We start from the raw sequence: 5,277 nt of genomic DNA, 5'->3' as shown, positions 1-5,277 counted from the left end.
TGTGTGGTAGATTGAGAGATAAGTGTAATTTCTCTCATGTTTTTTCCCATAAACATACCTTTATTTACTCTTGGAGTAATTTTCCCAAATATTTTCTTAGACAAGCGCAACATGAAATAAGCTAAACGAATTCGTTTCATTTATATGTGTTCTTATTTTGTTGCAACCCTTATTTCAAGATTGATTTACATGTCTTCTGTTTTATAATTTTAATATTATTTTCAATTATTAAGACGTTGGGTTTCTATATATATCTTTCCTCCCATATGCTCTTTGTATATTACATAAAATTATTACTCATCTTCCTATTACAATTCAAAAGTACTTACAAATTATTATCCACCATTCTTATTTGAATGTTGGTCTTCTTAGGCATATGATACCTTGTTTGATTGTATTTCGTATTTTCATTTCTTTTACCCACCAATTAATATATGTCAACAACAAAGCAATGTTTGATCACTGTTTTGGAGTATGGACAATTGTTGCCGTTTATATTGGGTATATTAGGTTGTTTGTGAAATAAATCGATTTATTTATATTGTCATTCTGTCTTCATGCTAAATTAGATGTCGAACACGGATGCCCAATGGCCACCACATATTGAGACCATCTTCGTAGAATATTTGTTGTCCATGTTGAACCGCGGCGAAATTGCCAGGGGCGCGTCCGAATTTTCTAACATGGTTGGGTTTAAGTACACTGGAGTGCGGTGTAAAGACAAGCTCAAACGATTGAGAACCACCTATACAGAATTTAAAGAACTCCTAGAGCCTTAGACAGGGTTTGGTTGAGATCCGGTGTCAAACACGGTTGAGGGTAGTGAAACAATGTGGCAAAACTTTATGCTGTGTTTGAAGATTCCGATTTGTCTGCAGCATGGCTTCACAACTGTAGTTGAGAACTTATTTACATTCTTTACTGAGGCTGTCTAGTGAATTATCTGCTTGGTTTATGTTTTATTTTGTTTACTGAGGCTGTCTAGTGAATTATTTACATGGGTTATATGAAAGTTTGGTAACAGTTGAAATTATTTTTTATATTTTTATGATATTTGAAGTTTTTTTTGGAAAATTCACTTTACCCTTATGAAATTTCAGGGGTTTTTCATTTCTAACCCCAATATTTAAAAATTGGCAATGTATCCCCTGATGTTTTAAAAATTTTCAATTCAGACATTCCGTTATTAATTTTCGTATAATTGGATAGAAATCATCCCACATGTGTCTAACGTAGGCTTTTTTTATGCTCTCTATTCCAATTTTATCCTCATTAAAACCTATGAAATTACGTAATTACCCTCATTAAAACCTATAGAGCAATTACGTAATTTCACAGGTTTTAATGAGGGCAAAATTGGAATAGAGGGCATCAAAATCTTTTTTTTTTCCGTCCAATTAGACGAAAATTGGTAACAGAGAGTCTGAATTAAATTTTTTTAATACATTACGTTGCCAATTTTTAAATATTGAGATTCGAATTGAAAAACCCCTGAAACTATTTTTGATACATTAGAGGATATTGCCAATTTTTAAATATTGAAGTTCGAATTGAAAAACTTGTGAAACTTTAGGGGTATAGTGAATTTAACCTTTTTTTTTTTTTTTTTTGTTATAAACTCTTGATGAACTCCTAATTTAAAGAGTTACCTGTTTTCGCTTGGCAGGCTTTTGGTTCCTTTGTTTGTTTATGATTTTATTAATTATTATTATTATGAATGAATACATCATTACCAAAACAAAGGACTTCATTAAAAGCTGAAGTCGGAAAAACTAATCAAGGTTAGTTTTCACAAATTATAGTAGAAAATTTCGAGTTCATATTAACTTTTTACCTTAACAAATGATTTAGTTTAAAATGACACGATTCTGAATAAAAATATAAAAATATTATGAAGTTTTAAAAATCTCTTATGAATTGAAGTGAGAAAAATTATGAAAAGAAAATGCAATGATTTTTTCTTTCTTTTTGAGCCACTGGACTTACAACGATATGAAATCCTTTCAAGTTTCAAGGCTTTTGAAGGAAACAATGATTTGTTTCCCCCTCCGAATTTTCAGTCGATTTGTCAACAACCTCTTAAACTTTCAAATTTTTCACTTTGGACCACTGAACTTTCAATTTCTATCCCTTTGGACCTCTTTGTTAGTTTTCAACGTTAAACTTAAACGGTTTGACTTTTTATCCTCATTATACCCTCACTTGAAAACTACACCGCCTTGGGTCCCAAAACTACAACACCTATTCAGCTCAAAATGACGTCGTTTTGGGCATTAATCTTTTTTTTTTCCTAGAAAAAAGAAAAAAAAAAAAAAGAAGAAATTCGGGGTGGCTCCATGACCGGTCTGGGGGTGGTTCGACCACCCCCATGGCCAAAAAAAAAAAAAATCACAAAAGGGGTTTTGGGCTTTTGGGGGTGGCCGGACCACCCCCAAGGCCCCAAAAACCCGAAACCCATTTCGTGAATGGATTTTTTTTATTCTTTTTTTGGGCTTTAAGGGATGGCTGGACCACTCACAAGGGCCTGGGGGTGGTCCGGCCACCCCCAAAAGCCCAAAACCCATTCTATGAATGAGTGTTTTTTTTTTTGGGGGGGGGGGCTTTTGGGGGTGGCTGGACTTGAGTATATATGCATATATATGCCGGCCAAATTAATTAATAAACATTAGTAGAATCAAGTCAAACAATTTTATTAAACAATTCAAAAGTCATAATACCGTGAGAGAAATACAAAGAACTATGTATTCTCTAAAGGATATTCTTTTAAAAATCTTTTCATATGCATATTCTCTAGATTCATCAAACTTTAGGCAATGCGAATCCTTATAAATAATGGAAGCTCTCTAATATTTTTGCATTCTCGAAAAAATACTTCTTTAGAGTCTCTTCTTCTGCCAATCCTTTAGAATTTGCAATCTTGACAGTCTTTAGGCAATGCCGCCAACAGAGAATCGGAAGACGTTTGCAACAGCTAGGATTTTTCAATTTATAAGTAGGATTTCCGTATGAGAACTGAAATATAAGCACATAATTAGGAGCATTATCAAAAATGTTAGAAATAAGGCATCAATCTACTTTAGGCCAAAAAGGACCAAAAAAAAAAAAAAAGACTGGTGTTAAAAACTTAGAGTAGAAATGTCAATTGTCCAAAAGAAACTGAAAATAATGTTGAAAGAAGGCATTATATATGAACATATGCAATACCTTGAAAGATATCTTATTAAGTGTCCCTTGGTACTGCCATTCTATAAAAAGAATATCTAGAAGAGGACAAATCCACAACAACACATCCACAACTTCGTGGATTTCTCTTGTAGGTATAGAATTTACGATTAGCTTCAATTCCTTAACATTATATAATGGGCATGGTACGGTTTTTCTCAATCTTTTTGCAATTTTCAGAGCCTTCACAAAGTAAATAAAAACATGTGTTAGATTTTTATAATATATGCTATAAATGATGTACAGAGTAACATAGAATAGGAAACAAATAAAAAGAATATAATAAAATAAACTAGAATACCTCGTCTTCGAAAAGAGTCCAAGTCAACAATTTCGGTTGATTTAACTTTGAAAGGAATTCAATCCTTTCAGCATCCAATGCAGTCTCTTCCGAAAAGAAGAGAATAACTTCTGATAGACTTGAAGAATTCAAAGAAAAGGAAATAACCTTACCCTCATACTTGAGTCTATGTAAATTAGGAGTAACAATATCAACTTCAACTAGCTTGGCACAATTAATAAAGGTCAAACTCTTCATGCGATGACTTGAAATCTTAATTCTTTTCAAAATAGAGCAATCTGCTAAGTCCAAGCACTCAATGAGTTGATGTTTAGAAAGAACATCGTGCAACCATTTGTCAGTAATGCCGCATGAATCTAATACTAACTTCTTCAAATTTTCGCACGGGCCTAGGTTTATTTGGCATGGTAGTCTCGTAAGGTCGAAAACTAAAGATTCAAGATTTGATGCTTCAATCTCAATACTCTCAAGTTCATAATTTCGTAGTAGCGCAATGGCCTTAAGTTTAGGAAGACCTGACACTCGTATACTTTTTAACCCAGAACAAGATTCAAATGTCATCTCTTCTATATCACGACAACTATCAATTAGAGTTTGGACAAGTTGGCTCTCCTCCACTTCAACAGACAAAACCAACTTTTTCAAAGATGGTAAGTTAATATCACCGGAAAATGACTTCAACTTGCACGTGCACAAATTCAACTCAGTTATTGATTTTGCTACAAGAACCCTCTCAGGCAACTCATACCACTTTTGATGGATCCGGATCAATATGTCAAGATTCAACTCTTTTACATTGCATTCAATTGCATAGTCAATCCAACGGTTCACAACAACATAATCTGATTCATCGAACAGGGTGGAAAGGCTAAACTTGTTTAGATTTAGCCTTTGCCTATAGTGGGCAAGTAAAGATCTCTCCACAAAATTTATGAACTCTTCTTTTTTTCTCTGGATTTCTTGTTCTTTCTCGTTGGGTGGAACCTTGCGCAAATTTGTATCAAAGGGGAGTTGCTCAAAGTCTGGAACGGGGTATAAAGCCCACACCCTTTGCCATCTCTTGGACAATATGCTAAGTTGAAGGGTTTGTTTCGTGGGAATGAAGGATAGAATGTGCTCTAGAATAGGGTCTGACAATTCAGATATCCGATCGATTTTGTGCTCCATAAGGATGAAACTTTCCTACAAAGTAGGAGTAGAAACGTCCTATCACCATAATCTAATTAGCACAAAGCATATTTAAAAAAAAAAAAAGAAAAAAAAAAGCAGAAACGTCCTATTACCATAATCTAATTAGCACAAAGCATATTTAAAAAAACAAAAAACAAATAACTATAAAGAAGAAGTTTTTATGAACCAGACAACAAACAAATTGGGAGCAGAAAACAGATGCTATTATTCGGAAGAAAATAAATTGATAGGAAGACCAACCTTCAACGTACGATGTTGGGCTTGTCGGGTGTTCGACGAGAGCTTGTAGGGGCTGGGCGGACTACAGCAGACACGGCGGCAACACAAAACAAATTGTGAAGTTGTGAGAAGAAGTAGGAATTGTGTGTATATATATTATATAAATAGACTACTGATATAAGGAGAATTAGAATTTTTCTAGAGTCATAAGTCATTCTAAATGTGACGTGATATTTAAAATCACCATTAAATTTAAAATGATCAATATTAGATTTTAATCTATTAATTATTTTAAATGCCACATCACATTTAGGATAATTCTAAGGAGGACTCTAGTTAGAGTC

The sequence above is a fragment of the Corylus avellana genome, chromosome ca1, assembly GCF_901000735.1.
Source record: "Corylus avellana chromosome ca1, CavTom2PMs-1.0".
Classification (NCBI taxonomy): Eukaryota; Viridiplantae; Streptophyta; class Magnoliopsida; order Fagales; family Betulaceae; genus Corylus; species Corylus avellana.
Note: the sequence above shows the minus strand (reverse complement) of the source record.